At 39.5% G+C, this 22,023-nt stretch overlaps 1 pseudogene; it reads left to right on the top strand.

Moving 5' to 3' along the window:
* Positions 1-4,644: 4,644 nt before the first annotated feature.
* LOC101989873 lies at positions 4,645-5,634 on the top strand (annotated as a pseudogene).
* The last annotated feature ends 16,389 nt before the right edge of the window (positions 5,635-22,023 follow it).

Below are 22,023 nucleotides of genomic sequence, written 5' to 3'. Positions count from 1 at the left end.
AAAAGATAAATAACAATTCATTCACAAGGATGGCGATCATACTGATGGTAAGAAATACAGATAGGTTGGGGGCAGGGTTCTTTTCTTATCTCCACAGGAAAATACTCATCTACAAAGAATTTAAGGGACCCTGAATATTTAATTACTGATGGATAGAAACTAGTTACGACCCACTAATGATCGGCAATAAAACTATATATGTAATGTAAGTATTAATTATATATATATATATACATATGTCTTATCAAACATTTCTTTATTAATATGTAGAGCTGGTTTTGGAGTTGGACAATTGGACAATGGCTCAGTCCCTCTTCAATCCCAAGCCTGTTGATAAGAGATATTTCAGTGTTTCTGTCTCAGGTCAGGAGCCATGTAATGGGACAGAATAAGAATAATTATATCCTTGATAAACTTTCTTTGCCTTTCCTCATATTTGTGTCTATCTTTATATGTCAGTATATGTCCTTATTGTTCATGTTTAAATTTCCCATAACAAGCAACAAATTTTCCTACAGTAATCTTTAGAGTTTCCAGGATGAAGATGGGCCCCACAACATCAACTCAATCTGGTTATTATGAAGTCATGAATTTTTTTTTTTTTTAGCGCTAAATTAGACCTGTTTTTTGGTACCAACTGCATGAGACAAATTCGAATGGTGCACATTTTTGACAACACTCTGTCCGGACCTTCCCAAAATGCTCAGAGGCTAGTTACAATTTTTTTAGGTCAAAGGTTAATTTGGGAATTTTACCATCATTTGCTTTCACAGGACTCCCTAAGAAGAATGTCGCCCCCATGTCAGCTGGAAGCAATTTTAGAGGATGATGTCCCCTCTCCCAAAAGAGTTTGCACTCAGGGTTAGGGACATCATTTAGTGGTTGGTATAGAATTCAGGGAATGGGGGAGATATTTTATGGAATTAGGGGTACTTTAAAAAGGGGGGGGGATTTACTGGTTTGATGGGATTATTGGTATTTGTGAATTACTGTTTTTAGAAAATTGTACTGGTACTGTTTCTTGTATATTGATATATTGAATATTGAAGGTGAATGTTCCTACCTCTATTTTTGTATAAGTGCATGTTTATAACTTTGTCTATATTGTATTGATACATTTACCTTATTACAATGTACACTTCTACCTCTGATATTATTTATATAATAACATTGTTTACATTTGATATGTAATGACATTGTTTACAGTTGAAGATTATTGTCTTCATATATTGCACAGTTGTTTATTCTCTTAGTTTTCAAATTAGATAGGTATTGAGAATTATATGTTTGTCATATTTAGTTTTAGGTTAATCAGGTCTTTTAGATACATAGAGATTATATTTAGTATAGATAGTATAATCTTCAGCCTCTTCGAAGAGCTGTAGAAAATGGCCTTTAATCTAACCTAGAATTCTGTGCCTATGAGACACAATTACTCCTGGTGACACCACTCTACTCCCGAGAGAACGTTGAGCACCAAAGACACTCCACTGGGAGCTTGACTTCTTGGCAGAACTGGCCTTTGGGTTAAGAAAAACCCATACCTCAACTACTGACAAAGATATAAAATATCCGTAAGTGGATAAAACAGGATTGTCTTATCTTGCCAAGACAGGGTAGGATAGTTTTAAGAAAGTTCCTTGCCTTTAATAATGGTATGTCAGTTATGTTAAGCCTTAGCCAAAGTTGGTTGACTTAAAATTGCAAACAAGACTTTGGGTGATTGCCCAGGTAGTCAGTTGTCTCTGTCATTTGTTGCACATTTTGGATATCTCTTGTTTGTTAAGTAATATTAATTCCCTTCTCAGATCTTTGATGGAGTAGAAGATTAGATAATTGTAGTTCTCTCTACCTTATTTAGACTCCTTGAGATAGAATGTTTAGCAAAACTTTTGTTATATGTTTCTTGCTCAATATTGTTTGTTATATTTATTATTTGTTATTATTGTATATAGTTGTATTTGGTTTGGCTCTATCTTGTTTAGACAAAAAGGGGAGATGTAGGAGAGACCCAGCCAATGACATTACTTGTAGGGCGAGGTCCCCCGAGGATAATTTATACTTATAAAGATTGTGGGTGCGCTTCCTGCCGCCCCTTCTGCTTTCCTGTTCTCTGCTGGAACCTCTGGTTCTGTAAGTCTATTTCCCAATTAAAGCTATATATATTATTAAAATTTCTGTCTGCATTCATTTTCGCTGATACACCACAGAAACCACTAACCTGGCTCATAGGTGCTCACAGGTTTTAGATGGACAGCTAGTAAGTCTGCATGGGACTGACCTAGGTCCTCTACATATGTGTGAAAATTCTGTAGCTTGGTTTATTTGTGGGATTCCTAGAAGTGGGATCAAAGCCTGTTTGTCTTTGGCATTTGGACTGGCTTTTGGGAACCTATTTCTCATACTAGGTTGCCTTTGTCAACCTTAATACAAAGGGAAGAGCTTGGTCCTACCTCAATTTGATATGCTATGCTTTGGTAACAACCATAGAAGACTTGACTCTTATGAACAAAAACAGAAGCAGAATGGATGAGGGGGCAGAGTGGAGGCCAGGAGAGGGAACAGGAGGAGAAGAGGGAAGGGAAACTGCTCTCAAGTTATAGAAGGAGCTGTGGGCTGCATTTCTGCCACTAGGCTACTGGCTGCCTGGCTAGCTTATACCCTGAAATAACAACACGCAAACGGTATTCATTTAAACACTGCTTGGTCCATTAGCTCTAGTCTCTTACTGGCTTACTCTCACATCTTGCTTAACCCATATTTAGTAATCTGTGTAGCTCCATGAAGTGGTGGCTTACTGGAAAGGATTTTAGCATACGTCCATCTTGGGCTGGAGCTTCATCGCATCTGCCCTTTAGAGAAGCAGCATGGCGTCTGGCTCAGAGTGGAGTGGCATGGTGATTGCCTCACTTCCTCCCAGCATTCTGTTCTGTTTACTCCATCTACCTAATTTTCTGACCTATCAGAACAGTTTTCTTTATTGATTAACCAATGAAACAAAAGATTGACAAATGACCTTCCTAAATCATCAATGTATAAAATAAATGAAAAAATAAGTGACAAAAATGTAAAAAAAAAATGTTGAAATATCGGTGCTGCCATAGAATTATCACATGCTTTAAGTACTTATTAACTAACTTAGAAACATGTGCTAGAAATAGTAAACTATTTTTTTTTTAGAATGGATTTTCTAAATTGAATCCTATTTGAACAACTGTTCTTTGCAAGATCTTCTTAGTTTAGGTTATTTTCAGTAAAATATTTTATGGAGATAAAACATCTTCATATATTCATGCAACCATCTTTTTCTAAAATCTGTGCTATGAGAAAAGAAATTCTTATGCCCACTGCAATGACTCAGGCTTCCATATGTAGTAAGAAAATACTATCTCTATCCTCTTCATACCAATGGTTATACTTCAGAGCTTTGAACTCTCAACTTTAATAGGAGTTTATAGTCCCTCCTTATCCAGAGAGAATATGTTCCAAGTCACCAATGAAAGCCTAAAATGACAGATGATGCAATGTTTCATTTATATTGCTTGATTTCCCTACTCATATATACCCATGATTACATTTAATTTACAACTAAGACATAGGAAAATTTTGGTAACAATGATTACTATTAAAATAAGGAATCTATATACATACAGTATAATAAAATATATTAAAAATTATGAATTATATATTTTTGAATTCTTCTATCTTTGTGTATGTGATTTGTATTTGCATGTGGTGTTTGCAGGTCTGTGTGCATGAGTAAAGGTATGAGGGGACCACAACATGCATGTGTAATATCTCAGGTGTTGATCCTCACCTTTACATTTTTGAGACAGGGTATCATTATTTCATAGTCTACACAGTGCTATTTTAATCTTGATCTCCCATCTCACAATAGGAACATTGGCCTTATAAAGTTGTGTTAACACTTTTCAATTTTGACTTGGGTCCTGGTGATCCAAACTCAAATCCTCACACTTGAACAGGAAGTACTTTAGTAGCTGGGCCATCTTCCTAGATCTGAATTTTTTTAATTTAATGTTTTTGGACCATTATTGACAGCAGGTAAAATGTAAGCTTAGAAACTGAAACCACAGATTTGGTATGTTGTACCTTTTTAGGTATCAAAGGAGCAATAGTACCCTGAACCAATATAGTGCAATGCCAGTTTAAAATACTTTCCACCAATTCTCTTATTGAGTTTTTAAACCAGGCTAATGTTAGAAGTACTATCATACTACATTCATAACTAGAAACAAAAGAGTGCTTAGTGGGAATAATTACTCATCTAAGAGTACAACAGACAAAACAAACAAAAAACTAAGGCTTGGAATAAATGATGGTTTGGTATTAGGCGCACTTCCATAGTTCTATGCTTTGTCAAAAGTGTGAGCACCTGAAACCCTCCACAAAAAATAAATAAATAAATAAATAAATAACAGTGTGAGCAGCCTTCGGAGATCCCTTGGATCTGTGTCTTGCTTCAACAGTGTTTGGATGGAACAGAACCAGGGCCTCCCTTTGTTAGCTTCCACCACTACTCATCTGCAGCCACAGTCTCAGGGACCATCTTCTCACCACCTTCAGCTCCCAGGACCAGATAGTACCATCTCTTTGTGGGCAGCTTCAGACTGAGTCTCAGCCATGATCTCCCAGATTTGTCAGAATTATTCAACCGAAGTGGAGGCTGCTGTGAACCGCCTGGTCAACCTGCACCTGTGGGCCTTCTACACCTACCTCTCGCTGGGTTACTATTTTGACCGGGATGACGTGGCTCTAAAGGATATAGGCCACTTCTTCCGCGAATTGGCCAAGGAGAAGAGCGAGGGCTCTGAGCGTCTACTCAAGTTGCAGAACAATTGCGGAGGCCATACACTCTTTCAGGATGTGAAGAAGCCATTTCAAGATGAGTGGGACAAAATCCAGGAGGCCATGGAAGCTGCCCTGGTCTTGGAGAAGAACTTGAACCAGGCCCTCTTGGATCTTCATTCCCTGGGCTCTGCCCATACAGATCCTCATCTCTGTGACTTCCTTGAAAACCACTTCCTGGATGAGGAGGTGAAGGTCATCAAGAAGATGGGCAACCACCTGACCAACCTCTGCAGTGTTGAAATGAGAAGTGGTGGGCTGCTTCCCACCACCTGGCTAGCTTTACCCGAAATAATGACACAGAAACTGTATTATTTTAAACACTGCTTGGCCCATTATTTTTAGCCTCTTCTTGGCTAGTTCTCACATCTTGATTAACCCATTTCTAATAATCTGTGTAGCACCACGAGGTGGTATCTTACCAGGAAAGATTCAGCATGTCTGACCTTGTGGCAGGATCCATGGCGTTTGACCAGAGAGGAGAGGCATGGCTCACTTCCCTTCTTCCCAGGCTTCTATTCAGTCTACTCCACCTACCTAATTTTCTGACCTATTAGACCAAGCAGTTTTCTTTATTGATTAACTAATGAAACCACAGATTGACAAATGACCTTCCCACATCACCACAGGTTGGCTGCTGGACCCCAGGTGTCTCTGGGCGAGTACCTCTTTGAGCGGCTCACTCTCAAGCATGACTCAAAGGCTCTCCTTCCGAGGGGCTCCCACCTCTGCTCTGCACCAGCCCACCTCAGGACCTTCACCTGAACCTCTCAAGAAGCCACTAGGCAGCTTTGTAATGCCCTGGAGCCCCTCTCAAGTCTTGGACAAAGTAAAAATAAAGCCTTTGAAAGAGCAAAAATAAATAAATAAATAAAATTAAAATAACAGTGTGACATGGAGAAGGGTGTAAGAACATATTAGCAACATCACTACCAAAAAACTGTAGAGATCATTGCTTTCTCTCATCCACTGTTTTACAGAAGTGAGAAAGGTCCTCAATTATAGAAGTCTCCCAGGTGATGTTGCAGAGCTTAAAGACTAGATTCAAATAAGAGAACATACATTAACTTAGGATGTGAAAAAAGATAGCAAATGATTTTGATTAATTAATCTTTCATATTTAACTAGCTCATACACTACAGTAACTTTGGGACAGAATATGAAGCTCAGTGGTAGAATACTTGTCTAGTATGTAAAAAGTCCTCAAATTGATCTGCAGCACCATTAAATAAGTAGTGTTAGGAATATTTTCTAACACAAGCTCCCTGCCAACACAATATTCCCAATCAAGCCAAATGAAAACAAGCCAAATTAAGAAATATTCAGGTTTAATGGGAGTTCTGCGCTCTCAGGTGTCCCTGAGGGGGAACCAGGAGCTACAGGACGTACCCCCTGGGAAGAAAAAAAGGGAGACCATGTGTTCCTTTTTTGGGGGATCACTTAAATACCCTGGAGAGTGGTCCTGACCTGGCCTGCTGGGATTTGGAGTCCAGACCAGGCCTGGGGGTTCGGATAGATGCAAGGGGAAGGGTCCTATACTTCTAACTTGAAATTCCAGACTCTTTGGATATAGGGGTGACAGAAAATTGGAATGGTAATTATGACAAACATTCAGGCTCTCTTTGGAACAAAGGGCATAGACTCAAATCTGGCTACTTCCTGTGGGCACAGGGCAGTGTGGTGTAGTGAGGGGAGATCCAGGTGTCCATGTTTAGTGAGAGGTGTGGCTGGAAAGGCATCCCATTAACTGTCATCCCAGAGAAGGCAGGCATCAATTCCTTGGGGGAGATGAGAAGGCAGGTGTCTAGGAAAAAATGTTATTGCTTTAGATGAGTTTGCCAGAATGAGGAGCAGGGAGGCCCTTCATTATGGCATCCTGGAAAACTGGAGGGTGGAAGGTCCTTCTGCTGGACAGACCAAGTGTCTTGAGTAGGCGCCTGCTTGTACCTGGAGAGATGGTACCAGCATGGATGTCCCAAGAGCTTGGCAGCCAAGGGGGTGGTGAGGATTATCGTGTGAGGTCCTGTCCATTGAGGCTTGAGAGACATAGGAGTTAACTGTTTGAGGAGTACTCCATCCTCTGGGGAGAATGAGGCAGGGTTAGAGGCATTAGGGTCCACTGGTGTAGTGGCAGGAAGACAACTGTCAGAGTGTGAATGAAGAAGGGATCTTAAAAGGGAAAGGTAGGGTAGGTATCCTGCCAGTGGAGGAGTTTGAACTGGGAGGTGATGGTTAAGGAGAAAGGGCTTGCCATAAAGCAACTCAAAGGGGCTCAGGCTTGTGGGGGAACATGTGGTGGGCCTGAGGCGAGGGCCAATGTATCATGAATTCAGTGAGGAGCTTGGTTAGTTGTTGTTTGATGAGTCACATTGTCCAAGAGATATTGAGAGCTTCTGACACCAGCTCCATGAGCCTGAGCCACCACATCTGCTGTTTCCCGGGAGACTGGAAATGCTTCTATCCATCCTGTAAAAGTGTCCACAAGTGTTAAGAGATAACAGAGTTTTTATGAGTAGGCATATGGGTAAAATTAACCTGTCAATCTTTGCTTGGTTGGTGTCCACGAAGCTGGTATATATGGAGAGCTCCTTGTGGGTTGGCCTGGACTCATGCCTGGCAGGAAGAGTGAACCTGTAAAATAGAATCTTGGAGATGGGTGGGGTTAAAAGGGGCTCCAAGAAGTGGAACAAAGCTTTGGGGAAACGGCTAAGGATATCTCCATCCAGTAAGGGTGCTGGGCAAGCAGGTATCACTAAGAAAGAATGGGAGAAAAATTGTCCTACAAGAATGTAGGGCAGTCGCAGAGTTTTAAGTAAGGAGAAACGGGTGCTTTCTACCCCCATAGTTGAAATTGGTGAGGGAAACTTAAGGCCCACGTAAGAATAAAAGTAATGGACTTACCCGCCACTTTTAGCATGGCAATAGGCTCCGAGAGGGTTATGGGGTATACCAAATTTGGGCAACGACAATCCTCTGCAAGGCTGGCACAATTTCACTTGCCAATGGTGATGAGGCCGGACTTCCATGGCTTGAGGCCGGACTTCCATGGCTTGGCATAGAGGACAAGCCCGCACGGGGGCATTGTGATTTCCAATGTTCAGGTTGCTACCAGATAGGGCACAACCTTAGAGCAGGTGTAGCACAATATCATGCCACATGACTACTTAGGCCACACTTGATAGAGCCTGTGATTGGCTTCCCTTGTCTCCCTTCCTGTGACCTTAGGGCAGCTGGTAAGGCTTAGGCCTGTAGATTGTTGTAGCTTTGTCTGTCGGGAAGACTTAGCTGATTTTTTCAGGCATTAAAACTTTAAAGGCCATTTTCACCAATTCCCGTATAGGAGTTTAAGGACCATCCTCAACCTTTTTTTTTTTTTAACTCTTTCCTAATATCTGGTACTGGCTGAGGAAGCAGAATGATTAATAGACAAGGAACCTAGCAGCTTTTCTACCTGAGAGAGATTTAGAAGAGAAAAGGGAGCATGGGAGGGGCTAGCTCAGTGCACAGAGGGGGTTCAGGAGTGGAGCAGTGAGTTAGGAGGGGGAGGGGAAGGTGGATGTTGACCTTGAACCTTGGAATTGGGAAAGGGAGAGGAAAGAAGGTTGCTCTGTGTAGGAGGGGGATTGTTAAGTGTGGGCTTGAGGGAGTGGGGGAGGGGCCAGTGCCTCTGGTGCTCTGAGACACTAGCTACTAAGGGGAGGGGGCGAGAGTGCAGAGACCAAAAACCCATGGACGTATATATGTAAGCTCTGTTTTGTTGGACTCTAGCGTCCAAACACCGAGAAGGAGTCGCCCCCAGAGACCATCTCACACACCACAGCTGATGCAAAAGCATGAAGATTTTATTAATTCTGTCATGACAGGGTCCCGCAGCATTCGGGAAGCAGAGGGACCCCGAATAGCGGGTACAGTCTACTTTTAAAGGGGCCACAGAAGCAAGGGGGGTTGTTCTTTGACTATTCTGATTGGCTTATTCGAAAGGGCTACTACCAATAATTGACTGGAGAGCTGTTGCCAGATCAGATGAGGTAAGAGGTTATTTTGACCCCGTTTCCCAGGGGACCTAACCAAAACATACATATATGGGTAATTGTTCAGGAACTGAGTACGTGCAATTGTAGCTGTTAGGTCCTTGGTTCCCAGGGGAGGAGGGGAAACATTATGGCACAGAGGCCGAGAGGATTCAAAAATGGCTTCAGGATTGTCTTAAAGTCTTACAGTTTATTTGTATCAGACAGGCTCAATTTTAAAAGATTTTTGTAAAAGGCTTACCTGGTCATTTTTATTCTTTGCAACAGAATTTATTTTGCTAAAACAATGCTCATTCATTGCGCTTTTTTTTCTCCTTTATCTGAGTAAGTTTGTAATGTGGTATTGTCTTCTTTACCATTTCTGCAAATGAAATTAGTTTGCCTTAGGTCCCACATCAATAAATCAAATGTAATTGTTTGATTATGAATTATAACTACTTCTTCTCTATGCTTCATACTAAGGACATTGTTGAATTGTTGATAATATCCTTTTTTCATTCTTTTTTTTGAATGCATTGCTTTTTTTGAGATAGATGCCAAAATATAACTGTCAGTGACCATCTTCGACAAAAATATTACTTACCATGATAGGAACATGGGAATTAGAAAAAAAAAAGTAAAGAGAACAAAGATGCAAGTGAAAATAATAAAACAGAAACATATGTTAGTTCCAGGAGAGAGTTCTAGTGAATACTGAAATTGCAATTACACTGTAAACATTGTAAATGCTTAGTTTACATTTGTTTAAAATACCCTGGACCCAAAAGATAGGAGTAAGATAAAAAAGCTGCACTAACATGATACAAAAAAATAAACATACCAATTGAACGTTAAAGGCTACATCCTTATTTAAATATTCTGTTGCTAGAATAAGACAAGTAACATTTAGACCAAAATATCCTGCAGACTAACCATTCCCTGTGTAGAATTCATTGTTATCTCCCTAAGAGAGTAGAAACTTAGCTGTATCCATAGACTTTTGTTTGAGGTAGAAACAGATCTGCTTCTCAGTACCTGAAATACAAAGGCTGAATATTAGTCACAACCATTGGCAATAACCTTGAGAGAGCAGAACTCTCTTATCTACATCTAGGTGGTACCTTTGTTTGAGGTAGAAACAGATAATAACCTGGAAGAATAGAAGTAAGTTCAAACTCTGACCTTCGGTCAGGATGGAATGGCAACAACTTTGAGCAAGCTGAAACTCTCTGACCTTCAGATAAAGATAGTAATAGGCTCACATTTTTTTTGGCACTCCACAAATAACCTACTATATTTTTAATGGTTGTAATTTCAATGTTTTTTTATATTGTCTTTTTTATTCTCTTCTGGAAAGAGATGAATTTTAGTTGTCTGGTTAAAAAGACCAAAGATTGTTCTGTGACTAAATTCAGATTCTAATTTCTTTTGCAATTTCTTTTGGTCATATCTATTAAATACTCCAGTATGAATCACTATTTTGTTGTTGCTTATGATATTCTCTGTTTTTCAGTTTAGAAAAGATGTAGAGAAATGTTACTATGCATGTATGCTAAGGGGTCTTTGAAAAATAGGCTTATAATTATAATGTAACATATCTAAATCTCCATAAGCAGTGCTAGAGGATATCCATATTGTTTATACAGTCCTGAATTAGTTAATAACAAAAATACGCTAAGAAAAATTATCATCCAAATTCATCATTGTGTAAGCTTGATAGAGTGTACTTATACAAACATGAATGGTATAGCATAATTCACACTGATAATATATAATTTCTACACACACATACAGACAGAGGGGGGGGAGAGAGAAAGAGAGAGAGAGAGAGAGAGAGAGAGAGAGAGAGAGAGAGAGAGAGAGAAATAGAGAGAGTTGTTTTTTGGATCACAGTGCATAAAACAATATGTAAGTAAATAAAACACAAGAGATAATATAATAGAGTCAAAAGATACACTATTGTAGGACAATTGAAATGCTTGCAGAAATACAGTAAACATTTTCTGTAAGCAGGGGTGTTCTCTAAGTATAAAAAAGGGTATAAGATATTGTAATATACAAGTAAAGCAGTAACATAATTGTAACCATCATATAGTATTATGAAGTGTAAATAAATTATATAGGTTACATTTTATACAATTGGACATAAATTGGGCTTGTGTATACTAGCATCAACACAAATTCCAGAAATGTGTCAGTAATGCACTTTGTTACGACATTCTGTGTTGGGCCAAAATTATCTCAGGACCCATACATAGAGGTCCTTTAGGGCAGAGAAAAGCTTGACTTGAGTTTAAGGGAGCTGAGTGAGGATGAGACAGCAAAAACTAGGTAAATGCCCCTCCAGCCAGAGAGAAAGCTTGGCTGTATCTCATTGACAAGAGGTACCTCCACATCACATGAGGTCACTTAACCTATATAAGCTGATGTTCTCAGTAATAAACTGAGTTCCTGCTTTGACTTGACTCCCTATCATGTCTTATTGGCCTGAGTTGTAGGACTGTAAAATGGATGGATAGCATATTCACCTTTCTCTGGGGAATAAGGAGGTGAAGAAGGCCTAGCAATTGGTGCCAGAATGTGGGGCAACTCGTCCCAGGGAAAAGTGGTCATCAAGGTGAGTGTTACTACATGATGGGTAATGCAACTTCACACAAAAATGATGCAGTGCTTAAGGCATTGAGATATATGCTCGTCTCCCAAGACCTGGAATTGTCAGACTACAATGCAATCCAGGCATGGGAATATACAATTACCCTGGTCCCCTGGGTACCCACTGGGAATCTTTTCTCATGGGACACATGGAACCAGGTGGAGACTCTGGCCAGAGAAAGGGAAAAACAACCAATTAACCAAAAGAATGGAAGAAAAGGAGACAGATGATGGGGAAGAATAAAAATAGGCACAATTTACTGAAGAGAGATCCCAGGGAGAAGGAATAAGGCAGGCAGAGACAAATACAAAAAAAGAAATGAGATATTGTCTATAATGAGAGTGGCCACATCCTTATGCCCCAAACCACCCTGGAAAGGATAAATTAGGAGAGGGGAAGAGGACAAAAAAGGGGCTCCATCTTGACAGAAGAAAATTAATATACACTTGGGTGGGGCTGGAGAGGGAAAAAGGAAAGTTCAGGCCTCTTATCCTTCCAGAGTTGTCTGCAAATCTCCTAGGACATGATTTGTTAGGACAAATGGATGCCTTTATTACCACTGACCACCTAGCCTTTTATGATGATAAAACTGAGCAAGGTGTCATCAGGCAGACCCCTGACATCTGGATTCACCCCAAAAATAGAGGCTATTGCCCCCAAGGTCACCTCATTAAGTGGACACCAGGTAAGCTGGTATGGGTGGAGCAGTGGCCATTACCTGAACTTAAACATAAGATGCTCAAGGAAATCAGTAGAAATCTGCTTAAAGAAAGAAGAATAAGGCCCTCAATGAGCCCCTGGAACAGCCCTGTGTTTGTGATATGTAAGCCTAATGGGACCAGAAGAACGTTGCAGGACCTATGAGCAATCAATGTCAATATGGAGCTAGTAGGGGCCCCTTTAAGGGGCTTTCCTTGGGTCCTAGAAATCCCCTCCAAGTTTCACCTCACTAAAATTGATCTAAAGGATTGCTTCTTCTCAATTCCTCTTCCTGAGGAGGATTGTGAAAAAGTTAGCCATTTCCATTCCTATAGTTAATTCCTCTTGACCTGACAAGAGATACCATAGGAGATGGCTAATAGTCTGGTCTTTTGCCAACAATATTTGTTTAGTATTCTCTATCCTTATTTTGACAAAGATAATAACCTCCTATATGTTTATGTGGATGATATAATCATTGGGTTGTGTATTTGAAGGAATCAGGGCTAGCTCTATGGGTAACCACTATTGTTGATATCCTCCAATAACATGGCTTTAAAATAGCTCCCAAAAAAATACAAAAGTTACCCCCAATTTATATATTAGGATCCCAATTAACACTCACTCAAGCCAAAATGAATGGACCCAAATTAATCCGGCCCAAGCCTCTCACTTTATTGGGGTTACAAAAGATACTGGAGAAAATGAACTGGGTTAAGCCCTGGTTGCCTGTAGAGACTGGGAAACTAGTTGTGTTATATAATCTCCTTTTAGGGAGTCAACTTTATTAGATCATTTTCTTACCCCCTGAGGGTTGTCAGGCACTCACTGAATCTGTCAACGAGCTTCATCAGGCTTCTTTGGCAAGATATAATGCTTATTTTCCAAAGGCTGGATATTATTAGGGAAAAAGACCAAGCTGGCTGCAGTTGTTCAGCAGTCACAACCACTAGAATGGGTATGCACCACCCTGGGGGTCACTCACAGAGTGTACTCTCTAGTTGGTCAAATAGCTGATATGATTATAAATATCAGGGACATGTCTCTCCGACATTATGAAAAAGATCCCTCTAAGTTAATAATTTTATTCAAAATTAAGGATTTAGAATGGGTGGCCAGATATTGTTCTTGACTGAGCCTTGCACTGGAGGGATTTCTGGGGACCCTGGATACTCTCTTTGGGGAGTCCTGGTTAGTGGAGTTATATCAAAAAACTACACTGGAGTGTCCCCTTAGTCTTTTCTTTTAGGCCCCTGCCCCAAGACTTTACTGTTTGCACAGATGGTGGGAAGAATGGGGCAGCCTTTATAGTTTTCCCTGCATGGGGAACCAAAACAAAGATTACCAAAATTCTCCCTTGGGGGGTGGTCTGCTCAATATAAGGAAATGATGGCCATATGTATTGCCCTACAAGAGATTCCAGAACCCTGAAACCTCTATTTACCTCTTATGTGGTGAACCTACTGCCACACTTACCCTATGCCTATATCAGATTAAATGCTAATCCTATTTCTGCCTTGATGATACAACTTGGATTGCTCTTGGAAGGTAGGAAAATAACCCATATATATTCAACATATCAGAGAACACAAAAACCTCCTTGGCCTCATTTCCCAAGAGAATGCTGCTGCAGATACTGCAGCTTCAGGAGCCTATCTCATAGAGGTCTCAATTCTGCCCATACAAAATGCTACCCAAATGCATGATTTAACCCATGTCAACTGGAGAGGACTCAAATAACTAAACTCCCAGATCCCTGCAACAGAATCAAAGAGAATTATTCACATATGTAAGACTTATCAAGAGTTTCTCTGCACCCCTCCCTTTATAAGGGCCAGGGATTAACCCAATATCATCTCGCAAACAGATGTAACACATTACCCTCCATTTGGCAAATTAAAATAATTGTTTGTGACCATAAACACACACTTTAAGGAATGCTGTGCTACCACTCACCTATGAGAATAGGCAACCAATGCCAAAAGCTATTTCTTAACTTTTTTTGCTACCTTGGGACAACCACAAGTCAAGACTGACAACGGCCCCTGTTTTATAAGTAAAACATTAAAAGAATTATTTGAGAGTTGGAATATATCCCATAACACTGGGTTCCCATACAACCCTCAGGGTCAAGTGATTGTCAAAAGACATCAGGAATAACTCAAAGAGATTCTTATAAAACAAAGAGGGGGAAAAGTCTCTCCCCATTTATAACTGTAAAAGGCATTATTAACAATCAATATTTTAAATTTTCAAAAATCAGATGAACAAAATAGATTCCAGAAACATTGGGGATCCCTACCAATGAGGTCCTGCCTAAAGGTTAGGTGGAATGATTCTCTCACTAACCAAAGGAGGGGCCCAGATTCCTTGTTGACACAGGATTGAGGATATGGTTGTGTCTTTCCAAACAGAGGGGAAATGCCTATATGGATACCCACTCATAACTTAAGGTTTCTCCACCCCCTACCCAGGACAATGGTGAAGACCAAGATGACCAAAACAAGAAATAGATTATGGTGGACAACCCTTAAATTCAAACACAAGAAAAGAAAATCACCACTGCCCAAGGGAGATTGACCCTTGAGGAAAGTGTTGCCTGTTTAACTATTTCAGATGGCTCTCCTGGTGGTATTTATATTAACTCTTCTCTCAGGGATCAAGGTCCAAGCAGCAAGCCCCCACCAACCACAGAAGATGATGTGAATCCTGTTGAGCACTGGCACTGGAGGGATCCTAAACCAGACTTCTCAGATGACAACACCCTGGACATGGTGCCCTGACCTGACATTTGACCTCTGCGATTTGGCATGTAGTAGCTGGGATGTGGGATACTGGATTCTGGGGATTGAATGGAGACCTAAATACGGAGGCTTTGGGGGGTGCATCCTATCCTAGGTATCTTACCCTAATGAACCTGGCTGTTCTCATGTTCTTAGGAGACATGCCCTCCTGCAGACACCATTTTATGTATGCTCAAGAAGCAAATGGACTATCTCCACTATTAGAAACTGTGGGGGGAGGGGGCTGCTGATTACTATTGCTCTTCCTGGGGATGTGAGCAGACTGGGACTGGGCATTGGCTAAAACAACATGGAGATATAGTGATCTCAAGGATCTCCTAGGTACCCCTATCCTGGAACCCCCTATATGGAAGATGTACTCAATTCAGATGTAACCATCTGATATTAATGTTTACAGATCACAGGGAAAAAAAGAGACCTATCCAGGTTATCTGGGAGTATGTGGGGATTAAGGCTATACTAAAAGGGATATGATCATGTCCTTATCCTCATGCTTCACATGGAGATACTTTGAGGACGTTCTTTAGATGCTGGAGCCTGCTTTCAAGCCAATGTGCCTGGGGAACTGTTGTAAAGAGGAGAGCAAGTCCTTTTGTTTCATCCCGCCTTGCTAACTTACACCTGAAATAACCACCAGAAATTGTATTAATTAAAGTACTGCCTCACCCTTTATATCTAGCCTCTTCTTGGCTAACTCTCACATCCTGATCTAACCCATTTCTACCAATCTGTGTAACACCACAAGGTCATGGCTTACTGGAAAAGACTCTAACCAGCATCAGTCTCAGGCAGGAGCTTTATGGCATCTGCCACACTGCCCTTCTTCCCACATTCTGTTCTGTCTACTCTGCCCACCTAAGTGTTGCCCTATCAAAAGGCCAAGGCAGTTTCTTTACTCAACCAATGAAAGCATCACATAGACAAAAGAACCTCCTACATCAGGGTACATGCCTGTATATACCTCAACTTTACATACCCCAACATCAACTTTATATACCTCAACCCCCCACATCATCTACCCCTAAGGTATTCTTCACCAAGCCTCCTAGAGATTTGATGGAGACCATTAATATGGCCTTTATGACTTTAAACCTTACCTACCCTGAAGCCACTGAGGCCTGTTGGCTTTGCTTACAATCACTACACCCCACTTTGAAACCTTTGGGGTAAATGGCTCTTATGAAATACTGGATAAAGCTGATATTTGTAGATGGGAAAACCCTGAAATTGGGGAGATGTCGGGACTGACTATCCCTCTTTGGTAAATGTCAAATGCAACTTGTGTCTCGTACACCAGACACCCTCTTCTTAACCTCACTTGTGATGTGCCTGTTGGGTCTATAGCTTCATGGAGGATGCCCAAAGATCATGGGTATTTTGGGGTCTGCCAAGAGACGGGGGTTACTCCCTGCCTGTCTGACCCACTGATCATCCAGTATAACAATACTTGCCTGCTTGCATTAATTTTCTCTCATGTGCTTTCTCTCATGCAAGAATAATTCCCGGCCCGAAGGCATAATAGAGAGCCCCTAATGGCCCTGGTTGTCATCACATTGAGGGGTTAGAAGTGGCTGAGACTGCCCTGGGCACCTCAACTCTGGTGATTTTACAACAAGAAATGGGAACAATTTGCTTGCAATTGACAGCAACCTTAGAAAAGACAGATACCACATTATGTTATTTACAAAAGTCTTTGGATTCCTTAGAAAGGGTAACCTTACAAAAGAGGGGAGGCTTGCACTTGTTTTTTATTGAACAGGGAGGAATTTGAAGGGCACTTGGGGAAGAATGTTGCTTCTATGCAAACCATTCCAGGATAGTTATAAGAACCCTAGATAAGTTAAGAAAAGATATTGATTCATTTAAGTCAAGGACCCCCTATGAGACCTGACATAATTGGTTGCCATGGCTTGCCACACTCATCTGTTCCCTAATTGGGCTGATGGCTATTTGTTTATTGATTTGTCTTTTTGGCCCATGCATTCTCCAAGGGCTGAAACAAGCATTCTAAAAAAGATTCAACAAGTACAATTCATGGCCCTTTGAGTACATTATGATGGACTCAATACATCTCACCCCATAAATGAACTTTCAATTTGAGGATACACAGGCCTAAACTCCAGATAGGGGTGGCCCTGATCTGTACTCTCTCCCTGGTGGGCTATTCTGGCTTGGTGACCTTCGGAATAGGGGGTGGGATATAAAACAAAAGGGAGAGATGTTGTGCCAAAATTATCTCAGGACCTGTATCTCCAGGCCTGTAGGACAGAGAAAGGCCTGGTTCGAGTTTGAGGGAGCTGAGTGAGGATGAGACAGCAAAAACTAGGTTGATGCTCCTCCAGCCAGAAGGAGAGCTTGGCTGTCTCTCATTGGCTGGAGGTATCCCCACATCACATGATATCGCTTAACCTATATAAGCTGGTGCTCACAGTAATAAATTGAGTTCCTGCTTTGACTTGAGTCCCTATTGGGTCTGATTGTCCTGCATAATGGGGCTGCAGATCTGTTGTCCTGTGTTATGATGCTGTGGAACAGGCAGATAGCACACATACTTTTCCCTGGGGAATAAGGAGGATAAGGAGCATAGCAATTCTGACAATAGGCATCAGGAATTTTCAGTTCCATTAGAATTTTTTGTTACCAGTATCATACATGCAGCTCAACATTAAGCAAAATGTTGTTATGAGGTATATGGCTATAAAACAAATCATTAAAGTTAAAACTTTTTATCTGTGATTTGATGTGGAAAATCAAATGAATAGTTAATTAAAGCAATTTAAAAAAAATTAACATAGAAGTATGATTAAGAAATACAATTAATATGTATCTTAAAATTAGGAGAGTGAAATTTCATTTTAATGATTACAGATACTCTGTCAACCTTACCTTCTTTGTATGTAATTTTAATCTTACTCATATAACTTTGCTTAATAAACTTTACATTATTCACTTTATCCTCTCTCACACACTCGTTTCTGAAGAATACTGGACAGTAATGGTGGCACAGCCTCATTATTACTGTCCTAAAATTTCCTCTGCCAAAGAAATATCTATTATTTTTTAGTTCATCTTCAGTCAAATTATTAAGATGGAGACAGAATGAAGTCTAATCCTTTGCCAGAATACAGAAAGAATTACTTCTCGCCTAACTCCAGATGGCTTTGTCTCCTTATGAAACTGGGCTTCCATTGTCCATGTTCCTTACAACATTCCCTTCCAATCTCCTACCACATTGCTCCTGGAAACTCCACTTACAGTATGCATGGGTTTTTCTAGTTCAAACTAAACTCTTTCCTTTCCACATGCAAACCACTTCTAATGCCCTCTTGACTTTTACCAACCTATACAGATCTTGTCTGTTGGACCTGGGATCTGAGGACCTGAAGGAATGAAGCTATAGTCTAATGCTGCAGATAACCTCATTTCAGTTTCAGTATACTCTTATACACAGATGTAACAAACAAAGTGATGATCAATGGAAGGTTGTTTGAGTTCAGAAAAACATGAGCAGAAAATATGTAAATAAACATCAGGAAGCATATAATAAACATTAACCAAGCAGCCCTTTCCCAGAATTGTCTCAAGACAGACCAGCTTACGCACAATGGCCTGGCACATACTATAGATTATAACAGGAAAAGCACAAAAGCAAGGGAGAAAGCATATTCAAATTCAGGGTACACTGACCAGACAGGGTTCTATAGCTATGTTCTGACTTCCAACAATAATAAATGTGTCTTATAATTAAATGTACATGTTTGTTACAGGAGGCACAAAATCACAACCAAGAATAATCCAGGGAACAAAATGAACCTGAGGTAAAAGGCCCTCTGCCTTTTTTCCTAGAGTGTCTCTCACACTTCTACAAGACATTGGTCAAAATGTGTTATTCTTAAGACCATGTTCCATTGAAGTCCTAGGAACGACACTGTCAGCTTTATCACAGCAGTGCCTTTAGTTCTGGGACCGATTTTATGTATTAGTTACTTGTCCTGTTATGGTACCAAAATACCCATCAAAGACTCAAGTAAAAAAAAAAACATTTCTTTTAGCTCACAGTTTAAGAAGAACTCCATCATTGTTTTGAAAACATGGCTGAGTGATGAGTGCTTGCATTAAACTCTCTTTCTCCTTTTCATTTGGCAGTTAGGCTGGGTCTTCCCAGTTCTGTCAACTTAATCTAGAAAATCCTCTGCAGACATATCCCAGATATTTGCCTGTAATGTGATTCCAGATCTTGTCAAGCTTACAATCAGAATAAATCTTTTTTTTTCTTTTCAAATATGTTATTTTATCTAAAGAGGATTCTATTCAAGTTTAGTGTACTCTGGGTCCTTAATGGTCATTTACTTTCTATTCTTAACTTTTTAGTACCATGGTAAATTTATTGTTTGCTGAGTGAAAAAACCTCCAGTCATTGAATTTCCCTGGGTTTCTTAGTGAGTTCCCTATAAAACCTTCAGTAGAAAAGCAGTTATCAGTGATTATGCATTCCGTTTTTCCAATTAACAGAAAAACCAAATAGAAGTGACCTAAAGAGTAAAGAAATTTATTACTGCCGTTAAAAGTTCAAAACAAGTAATACACTGTGTAAGTCATTTAATTAGTTCAATGACATCATTAAGGATTCTAATTCTTTCCAGTTTCTTGTTCTTAAGACTTTGCTGTGACAGCATTGCCCTTGGACTTATTTTCCTCATGGCTACAAGGTGGAGATCAAGCATTTTATTGTCATAACCACCTGTAGATCTTTATTTATATTACATTTGCCAAAAATGAATTACATGCCCATATTGAAGAAAACATTTACCGTAATAAAGAAATGACTAAGATAAAATCAAGTTATTCAGCAATTATTCCTGAGTCACACATTGGAGGTATAAATTCTCATATTAAGTTGTAATTCAAGCTAACTTAGCATTGGCATTTATCTCTCTCTGCTCCATTCCTTCATGAAAAGTGACTAGTTGTGTTAAGCTCCCATTACCTTGACTTTCTTTGACCATATCCCCTGAAAATGTAAGCCAAAATAAACCTTTTATTTCTTAACTTGCTCTTTGTCATATATTTAGTCATAGCATCAAGAATAGTAACTAATATGGTGTACAAAACATAGGTTTCATTATATCTTATTATTGGGGTATCATGGTTCTTTTCTCATACTCACCCCTCTGCTTTACCCTATTTTTTTACCCCTTTCTCTGTCATTACTGCCCATCTTCTCTTCAAATAGTTTCATATCTATATAAATTCCATATATGTATATATGACATGTTAAGCATATTTTTCATTATTTAATTGAAATTTAATTTTTAATGCGATTCATTCTGATTATGATTTCCCCTGGTGCAACTCATTCTAGATCTTCCCCCTTATCCTACTCAAATCCACATCCTTTCTTGGTTTCTCTCATTAGAAAACAAACATAAAAGCAAGACAACCAAATGAAATTTTAAAAATTAAAATTTGTAAAAATATAAAGAAAAAACAAGAAACATACATACATGCAAACACACAAAGAAAATTGGAAATCATAATATAGAAGTAAAAAACTGGTATATCAAAAAATGCCCAAACAATACAAGACAACAATTTTATAATCATACCTTTGATTTCCTTTTGTTTTGGTCACCTACTACTTAACATGGGCCTATACTTAAGTGTGATTAATATACCCAAGGAAAGTCCATTGGAGAAACTGGTATTTTCCTTTGGAAGCGATTGCCAACTGGACATAGATATAGGTTAGGGTGGAAACAGGATTTTTCAGCACAAGGACCAATCTGTCTTGAACCTATGAAGGCCTTGGGCATGCTGCCACAGTCTCTGTGAGCTAATATATATATATATCCATCCTTTTATGTCTGTAAGACACTATTTCCTAGGAGCCATCCTTCCTTTGTGGCTTTTAAAATCTTCCTGCCTCTTCTTCTGAATATCTCCCTCATACCTGTGTGTGTGTGGAGGCGGGGGTCGATGAAGATATCACATTATAAGATCAAATGTTCCATAATGTGTCATTCTCTACACATTGTCCAGTTGTCTGTTTCTGTGTTAGTTACCATCACTGTAAGGGAAAGCTTCTCTGAAGATAGCTAAACAAATCACTGATCTATGGGCATAGCAGAATGTTATTAAGAACCATTTTCTTGCTATGCTTCTTGGTAGAACAATCTTACATGGTTTTCCCCTAAGCTCATAGCTTATTTAGTTCTTGGCAAACAATGTAGTTCAAACCATGGGTTCCATCTCCTGGATTAGGCCTTAAATGCATTCAAGTCTTAAAATGCAGTTGGTTAATACCACAACATTTGTGTCACTGATTCATCAATATATCATAGGTATAGGCAATATGCCCAAACTTAAGAAGTTCCTGCAAAAGCCAACAAGGAGACCGAGTTCCATATGTAAAAGCAAATAGCCTTTATTTTAAGCAAGTTTGCAAACTCTGTTTCTCTGCATGTCCAATGTATTTCTTTATTCTTGCATCATTGTTAGCATTTGGTAATGTATGCCTATTGATGATAGTCACCCTGGCTATGTTGAGAAGGAATCTCAATGAAACTTTGATTTCATTTCCTTACTAGAAAAGCTCTTTAGGTTTGAATTTCTTTAAAAAAATGTTTTGTATTTTCCTAAGAGTAGATCTCTTGCTTTATTTAATCATCTTAAAAAGAAAATATATTATTAGTTGAGAATATTTTTGTATTTTCCTTCATTAGGTGGAGTAAGTTTCCTTCCCATCTATTATTTTAATAAGAAAATTTTAATCATGAATAGATACAATGTTGCTTTTGTTGTTGTTCATTGTATTTATCTTGCTCTAATTGTGTTTTTCTTTCTCTCAAACTGGAAGAATTTTATTACCCATGATACATGACACCTGGTATCTTTCTTCGATTTTGAATTTATTTATTTATTTATATGGTGTATGTGTGTTTGTGTGTTTATGTGTAAGTGTGTCTATTCACAGAAACTATACAGACAA

This window comes from Microtus ochrogaster, chromosome X (assembly GCF_000317375.1).
Source record: "Microtus ochrogaster isolate Prairie Vole_2 chromosome X, MicOch1.0, whole genome shotgun sequence".
Classification (NCBI taxonomy): domain Eukaryota; kingdom Metazoa; phylum Chordata; class Mammalia; order Rodentia; family Cricetidae; genus Microtus; species Microtus ochrogaster.
Note: the sequence above shows the minus strand (reverse complement) of the source record. Positions and strands in the feature narration are given on the sequence as shown.